Source organism: Cupressus sempervirens, chromosome 5 (genome assembly GCF_028749045.1).
Source record: "Cupressus sempervirens isolate cs-2001-9-10 chromosome 5, ASM2874904v1, whole genome shotgun sequence".
Lineage (NCBI taxonomy): Eukaryota > Viridiplantae > Streptophyta > Pinopsida > Cupressales > Cupressaceae > Cupressus > Cupressus sempervirens.
Window position 1 is genome coordinate 1,054,193,480 of NC_143122.1, and position 21,519 is coordinate 1,054,214,998.

Here is a 21,519-nt window from a genome sequence, read left to right on the forward strand (position 1 = left end):
TGGGTGATGACACTCCTATTGAGGTGTGTGGGAGAGGGTCTGTTAATGTGGGGGATGGCACATTCCATGATGTTCTTTATGTACCCTCATTATCAACTAATCTCCTATCAATATACCAAATCACTCACACAGGTTTAGGCAAGCGGGTTGAGTTCACTCCTGATTCAGTGGAGATACATGAGTTGCATAGTGATTCTATAGTTGCAGTTGGGAGAGCAGATCATTAGCCATGGCTCTATCTGTTTTCTCACTTTGTTCTTGATCCTCCTTCATCTATTTTTCTCACTCACTCTAATGATGTGAGTAAATTATGGCATGAGCGGTTTGGCCATCTTAACTTTTGCTATTTTCATCAGCTCAACCATCAGAGCATGGTCACAGGGTTGCCTTCAGTTCAATTCTCAGGAGGTGTTTGCCAAGGTTGCATTCTTGGTAAGCATCCTAAGGAAAAGTTTGACAACAGTAAGGCATGGAGAGCCTCACAGATACTAGAGTTAGTTCACAGTTATTTGGTTGGTCCATTTCAACATCTTTCTTTTAGCAAGGCCCGATATGTCATCACATTCATTGATGACCTTTCTCGATATACATGGGTGTACTTTCTCAAACAGAAGTCAGAGGTATTTGATCATTTTCAAGACTTCAAAAATTTTCTAGAAAAGCAATCTGGGAAAGCCATCAAGGTTTTGCGCATAGACAATGGTGGTGAGTATGTCAACCATCGATTTGAAATATTTTGCACTTCAGAGGGGATTTATTTACAACATTAAGTTCCATACAATTCTCAGCAAAATGGTGTTGCAGAATGAAAGAATAGATCCTTGAAGGAAATGGCAAGCTGTATGATTCACTCTAGATCTCTTGCACCATAGTATTGGGCAGAAGCCATTAACTGTGCTTGTTATATCCAGAACCATGTTCCTCACCAAGCCTTGAAGGGAGTTACTCCTTTTGAATCTTGGAGCAGTCAAAAACCATCAGCTAAGCACTTTCGAGTTTTTGGCTCCCCTACATGGGCCCACATTCCTTCAGAGAAATGTAAGGCCTTGGATCCACAAAGCAGACCTTGCATATTTGTAGGTTATCCTGATGGTGTGAAGGGTTATCAGTTGCTCCACCCTACTACACATGAGTTATTCATTGAGAGGAGTGTTCAGTTTGAGGAGGGATCTTTAAGTTCATGTTCTATCACTTCTCCAACTCCTTCTACCTTGACATTAGAGTCACTTGGAATACATGACAGATCTTCTGATGAGTCAGATTCACCTGAACAGTCTTCTACCTCTACTTATGATGTAGAAAGTGATTTAGAGAACTCACCTCCTTCCTCTCCTAGTCATCATTCAGAGGTTAATGATTCCCCTCCAGATTCTCCATCTTCTTGCCCACTTTGGGCTAGACAAACCTTTCAGTCTACAGGTGATTGGGTTCGGGATCCATCAGACACCAGGTGAACTCATTCACAATTCCAGGATGCTCCACATGTCTTCATTACTACTACCTTAGATCCACAGTCCTTTCATGAGGCTTCTGGTATTTTTGAGTGGGATACAGCTATGCAAGAAGAGTATAGTTCCTTGATGAGGAACCACACTTGGGATCTTGTCCCTCTTCCTAAAGGAAGAAAACTTGTTCTATGTAAGTGGATCTATCAAAGAAAATTTGCAGCAGATAGGTCAGTTGAAAAACACAAGGCTCGCTTGGTCGCCAAAGGATTCTCCCAGGTTCCTGGGATTGACTACTCAGAGACTTTTGCGCTAATTGTCCAAATGAATTTCATTCGAATTGTTCTTGCCATTGCTATAGCTAATCGTTGGGAAGTACATCAGATGGATGTGAAGAGTGCTTTTCTTCATGGTGACCTTCATGAGGAGATCTACATGGAGCAGCCACAGGACTTCTGTCAGGATTCTTCACTTGTGTGTCATATTTGAAAGTCTCTCTATGGTCTTAAACAGGCTCCTCGGGCCTGGTATGCCAAGATGGACTCCTTCCTTCTATTAGTTGGGTTCACTCGATGCCATTCTGATCCTAATGTGTACATTTTGCAACAGGGTGATTCACTTCTATTTTTGGTTTTGTATGTTGATGACTTGCTGATCATAGGAAGTTCTTCACCCACCATTAAGGCTGTCAAAGTGGCCCTTTAGGATAGTTTTTTGATGACTGACTTGGGATTGTTGCATTACTTTCTTGGGATTGAGATCCTTCAGTCTCCTTCTGAGATCACCATCACACAATCCAAGTATGCTCTAGATTTACTCTCAAGGTTTCATATGGCTGATTGTAAGCCTGCTCTAACTCCCTTCCTTTCTAGAGTCAAACTTGAGGCTCAATGTTCTTCTCCACTTGTTGATGGCACTTTGTACCGCTAACTTGTTGGGAGTTTCATTTATCTGACTCATATGAGACCTAACATCTCCTATGCTGTAGGCATGGTCTCTTGATTCATGCAAGAGCCCCATGAGTTACAGTAGAAAGCAACCAAGCAGATCCTTCACTACATTCAGGGTTCTCATAGTTATGGGACTCACTACCTAGCAGGTATTGAGCTTGATTTGGTGGGCTACACAGAGTCAGATTGGGTAGGTGATTCTGAGGATCACAAGTCTACTTTAGGGTATAGCCTCTCACTTGGGTTAGGTCCTATTTGTTGGTTGAGCAAAAAGCAATCTGCTATTGCTCTGTCTTCTACTGAGGCTGAGAATTAGGGGGCTGTAAATGCCGCCACTGAGGCCATTTGGATTCAACATCTTCTCACTGAGTTTGGTATCTAGATCAAATGACCATCAGTCATATTTTATGACAACTAGAGTGCCATTCAGATCTCACGGAATCTAGTTCATCATCAATAGACCAAACACATAGAGGTCCACATGCACTACATCCGAGAGCTCATCCATGGTCATGTCATTGACCTTCACTATTGTCCAACTTCTGAGCAAGTTGCTGATATCTTCACCAAACCCTTCACTGAGAGAAAGTTCCTTCATTTGCGAGCTTTTTTGGGGGTGCAAGATGCTTCATCTTTTGGGGGGGCCTCTTCCTCTCACTTGGAGTCCTGACTTTTTGTGGGGGGGTCTCTTTTCTCTCTCTTTTGAGAAATCTTATGTACATGGGTACCTCATTAGGCTTGACTTGTTGGGACCCATTTCTACATCCACCTAAGCTTCGCTTATGGGGGGGTGTTAGTGTAGTTTTTTATTTTTCCTACATCTTTTAATAATCTCACTTAGGTTAATAAAGCATGTCTTATTACGTGAATGGTTGTGAGGTGTCACCTTCCTACATGTGAGCATCCATTAGCTATCTTGGGAAGATACTTTTATATCTTTAGTCCGATAGATGGTTGCTCCTCATTGGTTTGTGTTGCCACCTCCTCCCTCTTCCTAGCCTATATAACCATGCTACTTGGCTTGTATTTGCATCTCTTGTTTTTGCATCCTCTTAATGCTATTTTGCTTCCAGCATTTGCATTACTCTCTTGGAGACGAACTCTATGATGCTATTTTGATTTTGTATCATTTGCATTCATAGTTTAGATATTTACTCTTTGCACTGGTTTTCTGGGTTATTAATCTTTTTAGATTCTAACACACACAGCCATCCAATATGAGATGGAGGCTCTTATAGTGGACACCCCTTTTATAGGAGTAGATCAACTTATTGGAAGTAAACCACAAACAAAAGGCAAAGAAAAAGATCATGCCCGCAGTCATTACTTCTCTAGTCGAAGATGACATCATCAAGTTGCTCGAGGAGATATGATAAAGCAAAATAAAGAAAACAAAGAAAATGCTCAGCATATCCAAACAAGTACATCAGTTTTGAGTTTAATGTTTTGGGATTGATTTCAAGTGCTAATGTCCAGAATACATTCGAAAGAAATCTCTTTAGTAGGGTGAAAATAGTAGGTAGACACAGTCAAAATGACTGGTGACTGATGTCAAAGAGGAATCTTCACAATGAAGAACCTAAAGAGGACTAGGCAATAGTAGACAGACACAGCCAGAACAACTGGTGACTGAAGCAATAGAGATCTTCCATAAATGAAGCTAGAGATGTGACCTAAGCAACAGTAGGCAGACACAGCTGAAACAATTGGTGACTGTTGCGAAAGAGATTCTATGAGGAGAATCTCGAAAAGCGTGACACTAGCGACAGTAGGCAGATGTAGTTTGAAACAACTGGTGACTGTCATGAAAGAGATTCTATGAGGAGAACCTTGAAAAGAGTGACACTAAGGGGTGATGCCCCTGAGCTGGGAAAAGACTCAATCCATGGATACATGAGTAGGAAAAGTAGGAAAGAAAAAGTGTGAAAGCAACTGTACAGAATAGCCAGAAGATGCACTGCAAGATTAAGCATTGGGAACAAGAGGTGCCTATTTACCAAGTTTCCACCTTCTTGCCAGAAATGTTTCATTTTTTGCTACCATGATGCCTCTTTCCAGGTTTTCACCAATGCCACTTTTCTATTTTTCAATTTTTTTTGTATTTTTCTCTTTTTTTGATTTTTTTGTATTTTTTTTCTTTTTTTGATTTTTTTGTATTTTTTTGAGATGTTTCAATTTTTTTTTGGTGTTACCAAGGCGCCTATTGTTAGGTTTTCACCAGGATAACTATTTTTTTTAGGACTTTTTCTAATTTTTAGGATTTTTTTAGAGATTACTAGCTCTTAAGAAGAATCACCTTGATTTTGTTCTAGTGTCTAGCAAGGTGTAGGACGAGATGTAGTAGCAAGCTGGTGGATAAGAAGAGATGGAAAGACAAGGAGTATGAAGCAGTGAATGTTACCCTCAAGGAAAGTCTTCACAAGATTACCCAAGCTAGGGAAAAGGATAACAATATAAGCTCATGGTGTAGTGAAGGGTGTCATGTAGGTAATCCAAGAAAGTGACCATGTCAAGAGATTGCTAAGAACTGAATTTTCTTCTTTCTTTCGTTGATCAAGACCAAAGGGTTCACCGAATAAGATAGCAAAGTTTTTTATGGAGGTTATGAGTGAATGACTTCAAGAATGAGAACATCTGAAGGATAAGCAAGATCATGATAGGATGTCATGGATGGAAGAATTATGCATGATGCCTGTTTACCAAGTTTTCATCATGGTACTTGTCCAAGGTGCCACAAGAAGTGGTTTTCACCATAGGATGGATTTATTTTTCTTTACTTTTCCTACCAAGGTGCCACAAGAAGTGGTTTTCACCAAGGCACTTTATCATTTTTTATTTTTTTTTGATTTTCTGATTTTTAGAGTTTTTGGAGAGAACTCAAGCCTTTCTCAAGTGAGATAACACTCCTATAAGAAAGATAAGTTATGATAAGCCAAGGCCATAGCAAGGTACGCTCAAAGATGCTGATAAGGTAATGGAGGGAGATATTAGAAAAGGTATATGGAGGACAAGGTTTAGGCCATGGATGAGATAAATGGGATGGAAGGATAAAAGGAGAAGTATAGAAGGTGGAGTGGATAGGGTATTGAAAGGGATGTGCAAGAGGAGAAGAAAAAGTGGGCAAGATCAACATTGACACACACCTTGAAGGGTAGTGGAATGATGGAGGAAATATGGATGAAATAGTATGAGATTTAGATGTATGAGCTAGTGGAATAATTTTTGAGGAAGGTGGAGTAGAAGGTTTTGAAACCTTTTTAGGAAGATGTTGGGAAGAAGATAGAGTGGAAGCCTTTGGAAGCCTGAATGTCAACTTTGATTTGTTTTCAATATTCAAGTCCTTCAAAAGAGACTTGGGAATCCATATAGATTTTTATTTTTCATTAGATGCTTTGGAACACATTTCTTCAAGAACATATTTAAGAACCCACATTATTTTTGGTTGAGCTCTTTGAATAGTGGATCTTTGTGGTCTCTTTTTTGTTTTTTCCTTCTTGACGTTCGCATGTCGATTAGAGGAAACATAGTGAACTGTTGAGGATGGATTCATGTACTTGTGTTTGAGTTGATCATCCAAATTGCTTCCAAAGGATTTGGGAATTGTGGAGGAATGAGGCCAATATGACTGGTTTAGATGGAAAGGTGAATGTGAAGAGTTCAAGTATGTGTATCTTTGTTGATCTTGGGGTAGGGTAGGAGGAATGTGTAATGAGCTAGTAGTGGCAATATGAGATAGAGGAACATAAGGTCCCAATATGGATGGAAGGCTTGAATATTTTAGCTTGGATGGGTAGGGACCAAAGATAGATTTAGAAGATGTGAATGGACCATGAGTAGGGATATCAACATCTTTAGAGTGAGCAATATGACCAAAGTCATCAATAGATTTATGAATAATTGTTATAGGAGCAATATCTTTGACATGAGTATTTAAAGCTTGAGCATAGTTTGGAAGTGAATGTACCGAGGTTTTCACACAATTCAAGAACTTAATCTTCAAGAGCTACTAGGGAGATCTAACAACCCACAATGAACCACACCCTTTGAGATTTCTTCCACAAGGACATTTATGTAGCGGTTGCCATTACCATAGCAAAAATGGCTATTACCGCTTGAGGTTCCGTCAACGCAGTTTTCCCTGTAGAGGGATTGTCCGCTACAGTTAACCCTCTCTAAAGGTGACCAACTCACAATAGTGTACCAAAAGGGGACTTAGCTTCCAAATCCAAGGTTTTGAAACCTTTTCACTTTTATCCCAATGAAAGAAGACAAATTAATCCGACATGCTAAACTAAGAGTATCTCTTAAAGATCTATGATATCAACTCCTAGTGATCTATCAACCTCTCCGAAGAAAGGATGCCTTAATCAAAAAGTTGAAGATTCATCTATCTGTGAGATGCTTAAAGTATCATCCCCACCTACAAGGAATCTATCTTAGAGAGGAGTTTCACTAGGAACCCACTCCCTTAAGATCCATGAATATTGTTCATGGCGGCCTAATTACTATGTGTGTACAGATGTTAATTCTCAAAAGCAAATCTATGCAAAAGAAACCAAAGAGCACAAGGTGGTACACTTAACACTTTAACTAATGTGAGGTGAGTCCAAAGATGTGAAACATTTAACCCCTCACACAAGCCAAAACAAGTCCACAACTCAAAAACTAGTGAGTTCTAAAAAGCACAAAAGGGTTGCCTAGTGGAACATTTAACGCTTATGTCCTGTATACCCCTCCCCATTTAACATGGTGTTGAGCTTGTAACCATAGGGTGGAATGAGGGGCTGGTGGATTAGCAAGTCCAATAACCCAAGCTAGCTAATTAGATCTATCACAAGTAACTAAGCCTGCTAAATGGAAACTAATGGAGATCACAACCTAGTATCAAATTATGCATGTGTTGTAAAATGAGAACATGAAAGGAAATACACACACAAGCTTGACACAAGAGATGTTCATTTTAGCTCCAAATGAAGTGTTATCAATTAAAGAAAATTACCTAGTAATCCTCACAACGCGTCTTTTCTTTGTTGTACCTTTCATTTACACTTGATCGCTCGCTTGCAACGAACAAAGCAACAAACTCATGAATGCAATATATGTCAACTCATGCAAAATCAAAATTAGATATGAAAATGTAATTTTAAGAGTGATGATAATCAGCAAGTAACCCAAATGAAAGCCCACATTATGCATTGATTCATTGTAAAAATGAAATGCAAACTATTCATTCAATGCCTTTTTTTTTTTCAATTGATTTTTGACTTAGTCATAAAGATAGGATCTACATGATATGAATTTGGATTCAAAACTCAAAATATAGAAAAGTAACCCCTATCAAAAATTAGAGAGCTTTCGAAAAATGCAAAATTTTTTCAAAGATCTTTTAATTTGTGCCCTAGGGAGTTGTTTTTTCAAAATAGACCAATTTTTGTAAATCAAATTATTGACCCGTAATATGACCTCTAAAATTGAAACACAAAGAACCAACTCTATTTAAAATTCCAAGAGCTTTCTGAAACTGTAAATGTTTCTTAAAAATCTAATGATTTAGACCTGAAAATGATTTTTTATGAAAAATGAAGAAAATATTAGAAAAGCTCGAAAACATATAAAAAAAGTCCAAAAAATTGGTCCAAATCTTCTTGGATATATTTCCACTCTGAAAAAAAAAATTTAGATCAAAACATGCATCCGTTTGAAAGATATGAGCAAATCTTTCAAATACATGGTTTCTTTGAGTCTACAAACAGATCTGCACAAAAACTAGCAAGCACAGGTGGGTTGCCCCATGGTAGGCACCAAAAATGTATGCCTAAAATGTGAGCACACTTCTATGAATCATTATATTCAAGATTACTCAAGAATGAGGTCTCAAATGGTGACTCATAGCTCTCTAGTCATGGAGTGCAAGGGTTTTGCAATGGAGGCCCTTAGTTTGATCTAGTTCATGCCCATGCAAGTACACCATGAAATGAGAGATTCAAAGATCCAAAATGCATGCAAATGGAGATGAAAACTAATCTATATGATAAAAATGCAAGAACAATGCAAAATCTAATCTATGAAAGCATGATCTAATCTTATGAAAGCAAATATGACTCTAAACTAACATGCAAATGCAATGATAAAAGCCCATGATGAAAGCCATGGGTGCAAGAGAGAATGAGACAAGAAGATAGAAGTTCTCCACAAAAAGCTTTAGCATTCAAAAACTCCTTCTTCAAAAATTGCTCTCCAAACCTGGAGCATAACAATAACATCATCCGTGTCTAAAATGAGGAGAGGGCTCTCCCTTATAAAAGAAATTATGGAGCTGAGAGGCTTCTCACAACCAATATGGGATAATAGAGTTTGATCCATGTGAGACGAAATTCCACCAATGAGAAAAGAGGAGTGGTTGAGAAGAAAGTGAAAAGATAAGTCCCATTTTGAAATATGTGCATTTAAGTGTAGAGATTAAATAAAAGAATTTGTTTTATTTCTCTTTCATCAACAAGAGATATTTAAGTGAGATTTTTATTTAATTAAAAGGGAGCAAGTTCTTTTAATTAAATAGGAGATATTTAATTAAATTAAAAGAGGGATTTTTCTCTTAATTAATTAAATGCAGATCAATTATTTAATTAAAAGAGAGGTTTCCTTTTAATTAAATGGGGACTTATTTTATTTAATTAAAAGAGGAGAATTTTTTTTAATTAAATAAGACTTAGGATAAAATGATCAACCTTAGAAATAAAATAATCAAATTTGATCAAGGAAATTGATTTGAACTGATTTAATAAAATATTGCAAATCATTGATTCAAGAAATTTGATAAATTGATAAATTGAATAATGGGGGCCCATAGTCTAGGCGACCATTTTAGGGTGTATACACAAGTCATAAAAATATTTATTCGTACACCTCTAGAAATTGATGCTGACATTAATAAGACTGAATGGTATTCTATGGTGTGCAAACATACCCCAAGGAGTGGTAAAAGTTGTCATATGTTGATCTTTCTCTTCCACTTCTATATGGTTTTATCTTGAGAAGCTATCAAGCATAGACATCATTTTAGCTTTGGCTACTATTTGTAGTAGATAATCCATGTTTGGAAGGGCATAATTATCTTTCAAAGATGCCTCATTTAGATTTCTAAAATCCACACAGATCCTTATCTCTCCATTCTTCTTTCTAACTAGTACTATGTTTTCTATCCACGTATAGTGATGAATGGGGTAAATGATTATGGCCTTCAGGATCTTGTTGACCTCCTAAAATATGATGTCTACTACCTTCAAATTATAGTTCCTTTTCTTTTGTTAGAGAGAAGGTATGTCAAATTTCAAGGGGATCTAGTGTTTCATTTTTCCACCTTTGTAACTTTTCAAATCTTCATAGCTCTAGGCGAATATTGTAGACACCTAAATCTGATTACACCACTTTAGTAATCCTATTTAGCTATCTCTAAAAGCATCATTAATTAAATTTCTATTTAATTAATAATTTGCCATCCCCTAGCTGATTAATTTAATTAATCATCTATAGTCCTAATTGATAAATCAAATAACCTATTATTTATCAATTAAATCCTATTCTCCTATCTAATTCCAAATCCCAAATTTATTAAAATAACTTTAATAAATAAAACCTTCAAATCTAATAAACCCCTAACCTATCCTAAATCCTTCATTTAGCCTAATCCACGCCATCCACCCATACTAACTAATCTTAGCCACTAATTCACCCACCCTCATGAATGTCATCCACTTGCACATCTCTAACATCCTTAATCTAATCCTAACCCAAGCCTAATCCCCCCCCCCCAAACCTTGTCACATTACCTAAGTAAGCTTAAGGCTTTCCTAAGCCAAGAAAAGTCAACAATCTCAACTCCCTCCAAAATATCACCACCAAGCCTTCATTGCTCTTTAAAACCCAATGAATGCTCTTACAATCATTTATGAGGGCCATTTAAAGCCTTGAGCCTCCTTTGTTGACTCATCCATGCCCTTTCATCCACCCACTCTCCCTGTCAAATGTGTCACTCTCTGATTGGTGCTAAACAAGCACAATCCATGTGCTCACCTTTGAGTGCATCCTGACCCTCCCTCACCATCTTGCCATCCTTGCATCCTAGCCCTCCATCCCTAAAGCCTCTTGCCTATAAATTGAACCTCCTCCCTTCACAAAAAAATCCACATTCCATGCAAAGTTATAATGCTATTTTGAGAGCTCATAAACTACCAAAATACCATTATAATGGCAAAATCACTCCATGACTCCATTGTTGAAACCTTGTTTCACTCACCCCATCCATCCATTTGAAGTTTGAGAAATATTTTTGATCATACATCTACATCAAAGGACACATCTACAACATCGAGGAGGCTTTTGGAGTGATCTTGCTTTTAGTTTGCACTCTCTTACACCTTTTGTCTAATCTTATATGGGAATATAATTTTATGTTTGTGAATATTTTTCTTATTGCTAATGTTCTTTGCACACTAAATCTTGTTAAAATATCCCAACCACCAAGCCTTCATTGCTCTTAGAAACCCAATGAATTCTCTTACAAGCATTTATGAGGGCCATTTAAGTCCTTGAGCCTCCTTTTTTGACTCATCCATGCCTTTTCCTCCACCCACTCTCCCTGTAACATGTGTCACTCTCTGATTGGTGCTAAACAAGCACAATCCATGTGCTCCCCTTTGAGTACATCTTGACCCTCCCTCACCATCTTTCTATCCTTGCATCCTAGCCCTCCATCCCTCAAGCTTCTTGCCTATAAATTGAACCTCCTCCCTTCACAAAAAAATCCACCTTCCATGAAAAGTTATAATGCTATTTTGAGAGCTCATAAACTACCAAAATACCATTATAATGGAAAAATCACTCCATGAATTCATTGTTGAAACCTTGTTTCACTCACCCCATCCATCCTTTTGAAGTTTGAGCAATATTATTGAGCATACATCTACATCAAAGGATACATCTACAACATCAAGGAGGCTTTTGGAGTGATCTTGCACTTAGTTTGCACTCTCTTACACCTTCTTTTGTCTAATCTTATATGGGAATATAGTTTTATGTTTGTGAATGTTTTCCTTATTGCTAATGTTCTTTGTACACTAAATCTTGTTCTACAAATACATCTTGATATTCTACAAAAATATGTTTAGCATCTTCCTTTTCCTTGGGTGAGTAACATTTTTTGATGTTGATCATTTTGGGACTTTATAGATCTCCAATATTTACTCCCTCATTTGCACTAGTGGTAGGCCCCTTTTCTATCCTCTTTTCTTTAGTGTAAGTATCATGCCTATTAAAACAATCTTTCTAATGACACAAAGTATGGGTGAACGATACTACCTTGTACCTATATTACATCAATCTCCTCTTTTTTTCTTTTTATGAGGATATTCTTGGTTGGTTTCATTAGGATGACTTTCTCGGATAGTTTCAACATGTTTTAGAAATAGCTATAGACATTTGTCATCTTCGAACACTTGTCATGCTTCTACATTATTGGGGATGAAAAGTTTGTACAAAATTTCTATTTGATACATTTTCTTCTTGAATTTTGGATTAGGAAGTGGTAGGGAGGTACAAAATTTCTATTTGATACATTTTCTCCTTGATTTGTCCAAGTAGGGGGACATGTTTGGCATCCATAGAATAACATCTACCATGCACCTTACAAGTAAGAGTGAGGCCTAGACCTTTAGCTACAAGATAAGGCATTACATTGTCCAAGGCACCCAAATCAATTATACAATTACTCAACTTGCACCCATTAATATATAATAATATGTAGAATGGATCTAGTTTTTGTCTAGGGAAAGTTGCTAGAACTATGGACTCTTCTTGATCAAAAAGGTTACATGTTACAGTTTATTGGGGAAATTTGAATCCTAGAGTCTTTACAAAATTGGATGAAATCAAAAGGATTTTTGTTCTTACTTGATTGAGAGGTTGTGGTTCCATGATCAATATGACTGGTACCTGAAAGAGAGCCACATTCACTTCCCAGGCTATGACTAAAAGATTGATTTTTGTGTTTTTGGCTCTTGGTCAGTATTGTGTATGAGGTTCCATCAATCATTGCATAACATTCACCTTGTCTTTCTGAGCCCACCTCATAGTCTAAAAATAAATTTCTAGAGTTGTTATTTGAGTACAAATATGAATTAGAACCAAAATTTTTAACATCCAACTTGTTAGTAGGTAACAATTGCATCATATAGGTCATTTCGGGAAAACTTTCATTACCATGATCTGTTGTTAAGTGGAAAACATACATGTTTCCTTTCTTAGGTTTAACTTCTATAGCCAATTTCTATAGTGAACTAGTAAGTTGTCAGAATTTTCCATTGGTATTCCTTCCTAGCTAACTTTGGTAATTTCATTGGTAAGAATTGTTGAATCTGGGAAGTTGTCTCTTCATAGCAACAAGTTCATTTGACAATTTTTGCAACATATAATCTGATGAAGTAGTATTACTGGAAATCCCTTTGGTTTGGAGCTCTCATTTCCTTTATCCAACAGAGACAAGTCATCTTCTAGTTCAACTAACTTCTTTTGAGCATCCATCAAATTCATGGGATGGGATCTCCTTAGGTCATAGTTGATATTTGGTGCCATGGAGCTTATGAAGAATATTTTCAAATTACCCATAGTAGGTCTATTAGTAGTATGGATTCTACAATTTATCTTATTGAAATTAGCATATTCTACAATTTATCTTATTGAAATTAGCAACAAAATCCCTCATACTTATAGTAGGTTTCTTCTTTATAGATGTTAGTATTAGTGTAAATAAGTATTTACTTATTACACTTTACTTAAGTTTACTTAGGTTAATGCATTATTTTATTATTTATTAGTTTGACACCTAGGATTTTGTGTACTCTTATGAGTTGTCATGTTGACAACACAGAAGTAAGAAACTCTAATTCAACACATGGTGTCTACAGCACTAGAGTTTGCATAATTAACTGAGTTTTCATGTAAACAACATAGTAGTTTGCACTCTTAATTAAGCATATGGTGTCTAAAACATAATTTTACGTGCTATACCTTTGTAGGCTTATCCTCTCATTATCACACTTACTCCTATGCTTAATGGAGGATAATCTACTCCTAGTGGACATGTGCTTGGTTGTAAGACTTATTAGTGTGCTGACTCCTAGACATTCTAGAAGCATTCTAGAGGCCTTTATATTCAGGCACTCCTAGTGTATATGTACATGACATAACATCAACTGAATATCATATTATTTTTTGATCATACTTTGGTCTATTCTATGCTTGTGCTTGAGTTCCTTGATCTTGGGTGATTTTTCCCTAAGGAAAATTCTTACATGGTATTAGAGCTGAAGGAATTTCTCTTCACATGGCCATTGGAGACCATCTTCTTGCCTCACCTCTCAGAGGACCTCAACCTAGATTTGGAGTATTATAGTCATTGGGAGTGTCTAGAGCCAAAGTGGACCTCGCCATTACGTTTGGAATGTTAATTCAATAAAATTTGACTATAAATTTGCCTATCCTAGGCCATAGTCAAATTTAAGGCAATTTTTTTTTCAAACTGGTACCCGAAGGCCTGATTTGCAAATCTAGTATGATCATTGTTTAGATCTACAAATTAATTCTTCAAATCTAATTTAATTCCTCTGTAATTTCCATTTGCATTTTTCTACAAAATTTTAGAATTTTTTTTAGGCCTATTCGGCCTACAGAGAATTTTTTTTGTGGGAACCAAGTAGTGAAACCCCAGCCCCCATAGGGAATATTCACTATAAATCTAGATTATTCCTTATTATTTTTGGTAGCCACATTCAACATTGGCCAACACACTTAAAATTTTGATCAATTTCCAGGTGGTTGTCACATCTTACTACCAACTGCTAACTACATAATTTCATCAGTGTCGAAGCCTATCCCTAACAACCATACAACATGACAAGTGGCTTCATGCTATTTCAAACTAGTGGGTTATGGTGTTTTTAAACTACACAAATTTTTATACATATCACATGCGAGACTAAAGTCCCACACCAAATTTCAATACCACCAGTGCTACTCTCAACATCTTCTACCAACCATTGTAGGCTCCAACCTCCATGTGGTACCTTTGAAGCCATTCCTCCACGTGGACCGCAAATAGCTCCGTAGGTAGGGATAGTTCAATAGGCCGAAAACAAATCAGTTTCTTGGCACCATAGTTTAAACCCTCATCAACAATTTAAATTGGCTCCTATTGCGGCAACATCCTTTCCAGCCATGTTTTAAATTGATGAACATCTAACCACAAGAGCTCTCACTATCCAACAATGTCGTAGTTACTCCCAATAGTTGATCTCCTTTTCTGGCAATACATGTAGTATTCACACACCCTATGCCATGTGTCAAACATGTAGTGACATCTCCTTTTCCATGTTGAAAGACATGTCAGCCCTTTTGTACGACACAGGGACCATATGTACAAATTTATACATATACGTCAGTGACCATACTTGCCACATCCTTAGGGAATATTTTTCGCTAACATCAACATTTTACAATGTTATATTTGATAACCATTTAACCATCATTCACTAGGAAACTTGAACTATTAGGAAAATCATTTAATTGTCAAATTTAACCCAGTGTTTTGCCACCCAAACCCCTCTTCAGATGTAGTTTTAATATCACTTTTAGAATTAGGACCTTTTCTGCATTATATTGCTTTGATTACTCTTCAAAGTTGTACATCTGAGCTATAGTGCTTAGTGCCATATTTGAACCTCAAAAGGCAGTTGTAAACAACAAAATCAAAAGTCCACTTTGTAAATTTTGACAAGTGGCCTATTGTAAACACACTACATATAAAGTGCCAAAAGAATCATTTCTGGGAGGGTTCTTTGATTGAGTGAATGGGGGGGGGGGGGAGGGGGGTGCCTTGTATTTTTGTGTCTCTCTTTTGTGCTCTTTTCATTTTCTACATCATGGGTTCACCTAAAATTTCACTTCTAGCTTCACACAATTATACTACATGGAAAGATATTGTATGGAGTAGATTAATGGAAAAATGTTTAAATCTATATGTTGATGGTACAATTATAAAACCCATTGATGTTGCAACACTAGTTGATTAGAAAATTAAAGACAATCAGGGATTAGGAATCATTCAGAGTTGTGTTCATAGAGATCTCTTCATCCACATTTCCATCTTTAAGGAAGCCAAGGCTACTTGGGACAAGCTTGAAGGGTTGTATGGCAAGGTGGATGAGGAAAAAGGGATACCAAATTGAGGATGACCTACTTCTACTCGATCCTAAGAATTTTGACACAATTCAAGACTATATCAAGAAACCCAGTGAATTGAGAACACTACTTAAAGATTGTGGTAATCCCATGAAAGATGATTGATTGATTCATCACATCTTGAAGAGGCTACCTTTAGAGTATGCATCTTTTGTTTTGAGTTACAACACTCACAGGTTGACCATGGGAAGTGCCTTCACTAAGCCTACATTTGATGAATTTGTAAAAATATTGACGTTGGAACCATCCAAGTTGATAGATATGGGACTTCTCAAGTCATCAAAGACCAAAGCATTGGTGGCTAGTAATGAGATCCACTCAAACCAACAAGGCAAATGTTCTACCAACAACAAGAAAAAGTAGTAGAAGCAAAAATCACAATCAGAGACACAACAATCTACCTCCTTGTAGCAAGGCAATTCTTCTTCCAACAAGAAGGGAAACAATGATAAGAAGGATAAACCATTTTGTGCATTTTGCAAGAAATCGAATCATGATGAGCATCATTGCAAGAGTAAGAGAATTGATGAGTTAGAAAACTTACTAAGGAAGAACAAAATCAATTTTTCAAATGCTTCCAAGGATTGAAATCCATCCACTTCAAAGGGAAAAGGGCAAGCACTTATGGCTAGTTAAAATTCTTTAGGGGAATGGATTCTTGACTCAGGTGCCTCCTATCATATGGGTTCTTCAAAAGGAGATTTTTCTTCATTGAAGCAGTCTAAGATACCTCACATCTTTGTAGGAGATGATACAAAAATGGAAGTTGAAGGGAAAGGATAAGTTGAGGTGGAAAATGGAGAGTTCAAAGAAGGTCTCTATGTTTGCAGACTTAGCTCTAATCTCCTTTCAATCTACCAAATCACTCACTATGGAGATGGCAATAAAGTTGAGTTCCTTCCTAATTCAGTAATGGTGCACAATTTTAAAGATGATTCATTGGTTATAGTGGGTAAAGTCAATCATCACAAAAGACTTTAATCTTTCTTGCACTTTGTGCCTAAGTGTCCTTCATATACCTTGTTGACAAAATCTCATTTAGAAAGAAAATTATGGCATGATTGGTATGGTCATCTTCGCCTTCCACTATCTTCATCAACTTTGCTCAAACGATATGGTTAAAGGTCTACATACAATCAACTTTTCTAAGGGTGAATTTTCAAATTGTTCAATGGATATACATCTGGAGGAGAAGTTTGATAAAGGGAAGTCTTCAAGAGCATCAACTATTCTTCAGTTGGTTCACATGGTTCTAATAGGTCCTTTTGTAGTGACATCAGTCAGCAAGGGTCACTACATTCTCACTTTCATTGATGACTTTTTCACACTACATATGGGTCTATTTTCTTGATCACAAGAATGAAGTGTTTGATAAGTTTCTAGCCTTCAAGAGTCATGTTGAAAAGCAATCAAGGAAAGCCATCAAGGTTCTTCATATGGAAAATGAAAGTAGATATGTGAACTCAAGACTTAAAGACTTTTGTGAACTTGAGGGTATTCATCTTCACAACCCAATAGCATCAAGTCTGTAAAAGACAAGTTTTGTAGAAATTAGGATTAGAACTCTTAAGTCAATGGCAAGTTGCATGATTTGAGCAAAGTATCTTGATCCATCACTTGAATTCAAAGCTATACGCAAGGCCAATCACATCCTTAATAGGTCTCCTCATTATGTCTTAGATGGAAAGACTCCTTTTGAGGCATGGTGTGGTAGAAAACCAGTTGTGAAACACTTCATAGTCTTTGGTTTTCCAGCATGTGCAAACATATCTTCTAAGGAATGCAAGGCACCACCACCAAGGCCTTGTACTTTCATCAAATATGAAGATAGTGTTAAGGCATATAGACTTATGGATCTTGATACTCATGAGATTTTTATAGAGAGGAATATTCACCTAGCTTATCCTCTAATACTCTCTATACTTCATACATAGTGGAAATTGATAGTGATAGTAGTTATAGTGATTCAAAAAATTCAGATATGTGGGATCCTATTGATAGATACAGCCTGACATCACCACATCAAACCATTCCACATGCATACATTACTATAATAATAGGTCCATGCAATTTAGTACAGTTGGATACACCTAGTCTTCTAGTTCCAGCATCAATGGATGACTACCTAATAGATATTTCAAGTTTGTTTGTGGAGTCATGCATAGCAAATTTGAGAGCAATCATTGATGATATGCATCTTCTCTTTGATGAAGAAGATCCTTCTTCAGTTAATGCAAGGGCTCACTCTGACCCTCTTGTCCATTCTCTGCATGATCAGTCTTACCAGGTTGATATGATTGTGGATCCTTATGTACAATAGTTGTAGGAGGTCTCTTTATCATTTGAGGAGACACATGGTTCTTTGGATATGTTCTAAATCAATCCTTTCTATATTTGACATTATTTTTTTCAACAACATTGGAAGGGGCGATAATCAGTATCAAAACAGGGACAATTGACCAAGTTCTAGAAACACAATTCATCATCAAGATTATTTCTATGCATTGGCGAAGCATCTCATATGTACCTATGATATTTGTTTCTTCTAAAGGGGAGGAACATTATTCAATAGTCATGGATCAACTTCTACATTGGAGCAATTATCACTAGTCGACATTCTACACTTGGGTGGGGGGGAGGTGCGGGGACTACCTTGTCTCCTTTCATCTACTTATTCTCTCTTGTTGGGGGGGCGGGGGGAGGGGGGCTGGAGCTTTTCCTCTTTTAGGATTTTATTCTTCTCATACTGCTCTATTGTATATACTTGATGTATGTTGTAATGGGGGGGTCTTGATTATTCCATCGATCAATGAATTCTATCTTTTCATCTCTTTTTGGTGGAGGGTTTTTCCCATGAGGTTTGCACTCTTTCTCTACTTTATGAGAGATTGCATTGCATTTGTACATGGGTACCTAATACGGCCTAGTAGCTGAGACCCATCATGCATTTTCATCCCATCTTTCATAAGCTTAAGTACATTCCCCTAAGTTGCACTTAAGGGGGAGTGTTAGTGTAAATAAGTATTTACTTATTACACTTTACTTAAGTTTACTTAGGTCAATGCATTATTTTATTATTTATTAGTTTAACACTTAGGAGTTTGCATACTCTTATGAGTTGTCATGTTGACAACATAGAAGTAAGCAACTCTAATTCAACACATGGTGTCTACAACATAATTTTATGTGCTACACCTTTGTGGGCTTATCTCTCATCACCACACTTACTCCTGTGCTTAATGGAGGATAATCCACTCCTAGTGGACATGTGCTTGGTTGTAAGACTTATCAATGTGCTGAATCCTAGGCATTCCATAAGCATTCTAGAGGCCTTTATATTTAGGCACTCCTAGTGTGTATGTACATGACATTACATCAATTGAATATCATATTATTATTCTGATCATACTTTGGTCTACTTTCTGCTTGTGCTTGAGTTCCTTGATCTTGGGTGATTTTTCCCTAAGGCAAATTATTATAGACAATTGTGTTAATAGGGCATGCTCTTCTTCTATAGTTTTGAAACTTGTTTCGAACATCTTCCTCATCATATCCTAGTTTGTGATTGAGGCGTTGGCCAAATCATAAAAACCAATCTATTGCATTCTCTATTAGAATTTTTGCACACAGTCCTATGGCTACAACTTTGTGTGTCATTCCTAGGATGTGAGTTTCTATGAAAAGGGCTTTGATATGTTCATTAGTGGTGATGCTTCCATCACCTAAGAATTTAGCAAAGTTTTTTCTTGAACTAGACAAGAGTGGATGATATGTTACAAGCACTAGTGAACCTGTTGCAGGGTAGACATAATTGTCCTAGAAAGGTATGGTGGAAATTTACAACCAGAGAAGCAACTACTTCAGTAAGGCTAATACTTTTCAAGTGTTGTATGATGAATTTTAATTTATGGGTGGTGAAGGTGGCCTACTCCTACTCTTCTTATCACCCTTTCATTGATTTACTTCGAGGAGGGGGAAACAAAGTTTTGTAAGCTTTTCAAAAACAAGGTCTTGCCTTCCTTGATCTTTGGTGCTTCTGAGAAATCTTGTTTATTCCAAGGTGTTGAGTTAATTTCACCTCTGAGCTTCATGATCTGCTTGTCTTTCTACTCTTCAAAGCTCTCTCCTCTAAATAACTCTTTCTAGTGCTTTGGCTCTAGCTTCTTCTTCTTGTAACAACTGGCTGGCATTTTTGTAGTGCTCTGTATCTCTCTTATTCCTCCAAATAAATGTATTCAGGGATGATATTATATCTTCCTAGTCGTCTTGGAGTCCAAGATTAGGTTGGAGTAATGGGACTAGGTTCTCATGAGGTAGTACCATCTTTCCACAAGTTATAGATTTATTGGTCTAGCAACTGTTCAACTCCCCAATAGAGTCACCAAAAATCTATTGGTAAACAGATTGTTCTTCTATCTTACTCTTTTAATGCCCAATATTCTTGAATGATATTTGGTTACAATAGTTGGGAAATCATAGCTTAGTGATTGAATTCTCTCTCAATTCTTACATAAAACTCCCTGAGATTTTGTGATTTTCAATGAATCATGTTTATTCCTAAATCTAAATGGGGTTTTTTCTTGACGCATGAATAGGAGAGGTCAACCAAGTTAGGCCTAAAAAGAAACTACCTTAGGAAAAGGTTTGAGTCTTAAAACTAACCAAGTCTACAAACTCACACATCTTATGAACTTGTAGACATTGATGAAATGTTAATGGATTCTATCTATGAATCAACTACTTAACTGAAATCTTCTAATTTTAATAAAGAAAAGAACTAACTTGCAAGAAAACACAAAATATAATCTCTTTAAACTTTCAATAACACTATTATTATCTACAACTTTTTGCATTTAACATGGGAACAAAACTTTGTTTATTCCTTAACTCAATTCAACTGAAAGAGATATTCTAAGTTATCACAAAAATAATGGAATAGTAAATAATCAACACAAAATACATTCAACTTGTCTCTGCAATATGAAGTATCTCACACCAAAAATTAGCCAACCTTTTATTAATCTTTCAATTAGGTACATATAGGATTTCAAGATGACCATTACAAAATGAAACTCAAATCGGTTCATCTCCTCAAAATTGACAAATGGAAAGGAGCTAATTGCCAATTACAATCATTACATCAAAATATGAATGGGCGAGATAAGAATCACTTCACCTTCTTTCCTTTTTCTGACTTTTCCTTACAGGCTTTGGTGGCAACAATAATTGGGATCAACTCTTCATGTCCATGAACATAAACATTAGTGTATCTTAAGAGCCACTTGGAATGCTCCCTGGCTAGTTTTTTGATGGCATTCAATAGCTCCTGTATTTCCTCTACAACCACGTGTGCACACCCACCAAGCTTTTGGAGCTCTGAAACTCTGTTCTTGTGATCAAAAGACTTCTCTGTTAGGTTATTCAGATGATTAAAGAAATTATTTTGCATGATGGAAACTCCAACTATCCCTTTCCCATGTCCACTAGATTGGAAATATGTATGTAAGCCTCTTAGTAATTCATAGTCCCTGTCCTTATCCTTCTTAACTTTGACCTCCATTTCCTTTAATCCTTCTTCTGCTACTAGGATCATTTCATATTTGAATTTCATACTCTATAGTCATTCAAAAGGGCTCATCTCCCTTATGTAGAATCTTTGCCTCTATAGCTTGTTTAGCCTTCATGTGGATGATCATTTTCAATAAGGAAATGTAATCCTCACTCTTGGTTTTCTCAGCTGGCAGGGTAGCTCGGTTAGCTGAGATATTATCTTTCTCTTTTTTTAGCCTCAATACGACATTACCCAGTTGCTCTATGATTGCAAGACCTTC

At 36.7% G+C, this 21,519-nt stretch overlaps 1 pseudogene; it reads right to left on the reverse strand.

Annotated features, from left to right (window-relative positions):
- Window positions 1-21,248, reverse strand: part of LOC149559573 (uncharacterized) — a 69,570-nt pseudogene extending 48,322 nt beyond the window's left edge.
- Window positions 21,249-21,519: the final 271 nt, after the last annotated feature.